The sequence below is a fragment of the Gracilinanus agilis genome, chromosome 3 (assembly GCF_016433145.1).
Source record: "Gracilinanus agilis isolate LMUSP501 chromosome 3, AgileGrace, whole genome shotgun sequence".
In the NCBI taxonomy this organism is placed as follows: Eukaryota; Metazoa; Chordata; class Mammalia; order Didelphimorphia; family Didelphidae; genus Gracilinanus; species Gracilinanus agilis.
Window position 1 is genome coordinate 344,394,605 of NC_058132.1, and position 1,185 is coordinate 344,395,789.

Sequence of the window (1,185 nt, forward strand, 5' to 3'; positions counted from 1 at the left end):
CAAATGGAGCACCCTCTTCATTGTGCTGATACTGCTATTATCAAATACATAGTAGGTATAGGGAATAATCACTGAATAGCTCCCATTTATATGATGTTTTACATTTTACAAAGTGCTTTTTTCAGCGTGAGGTGGGTCACGTTTGTGTTTTACCCCTTTTAACAGATAGGGAAAAATAAGGTTCAGAGAGCCCCCGGCTACAGCTAGAAGAGACCGTAGAGGTCCTAGAGTTCAGTCCCCGCATTACAGAGATGAGGAAAAACGAGACCAAGGAAAGTGAATATGGGTCATATGGAGAGGATCCGAGGTGGAATTTGAACTCGGATTCTCTGACTCCAGAGCCAGCTCTCTTTCCATTGGATCCCAAGGCTTGAAAGTCTTCCAGCTGAATCTTGGGACTGGATTCGTAGGTTAAAGAAAGGACGTTGGAGACTCGCCTAGCCAAGGGATCATGTGACAGGTGAGGAATGTGACTGCCTGAGAGAGGAAATGACGTGACTGCCAGAGTCACGTGTCTCATAAAGAGCAGAGCCTGTATTCAAAGTCAGATCTGGGCTCTCTCCAGCAAGCTCTGAAGCGTCCCAGCTCCCTGCTGGAGGCTCTGGAGGAATCAGCTGGAAGTCAGGAAGCCCGGAGTTCCTGCCTTGTTTCTGCTTGGGCACCGGCTCTGGGGGTCTGAATTCGTGCCAACCTCAATTTCTTCTATAAAATAGGGATAGCAAGGATAGTACCTACCTCCTGGCTTGCTGTAAGGATGCAATCAGATTGTATCTATAAAATGTTTCTTAAACCAAACATTAGAGTGCTATTTAAATGTTAGCTATTATTAATTGTAATCGAATATTTTGAAAATCCAACTTAGGTGTCCTGGTCCTTTAATTCTCATAGGTAGGGTGGCTTGATGGATTGAGAACCGGGAGATCCTGGGTTCAAATCTGGCCTCAGACACTTCCTAGCTGTGTGACCTTGGGCAAGTCACTTGACTCCCATTGCCTAGCCTGTACTGCTCTTCTGCCCTGGAGCCAATATCCAGGACAGAAGGTAAGGGTTTAAAAAAGAAAAAAACAATAAATTGTTCCTGTCACCTCAGTAGCACATATACTAAAACTGAAATAATGCAGAGAAGATTAGCATGGCTCCTGCACAAGGATGACATGCAAATTCACAAAGGATTAAAAGAAAAAA

The 1,185-nt window shown here is 44.4% G+C and overlaps 1 non-coding gene across 1 annotated transcript; it reads left to right on the plus strand.

Annotated features, from left to right (window-relative positions):
* Positions 1 to 1,080: 1,080 nt before the first annotated feature.
* LOC123243381 lies at positions 1,081 to 1,185 on the plus strand. The gene has a single exon (XR_006505923.1). It is a non-coding gene; the product is annotated as a U6 spliceosomal RNA (small nuclear RNA).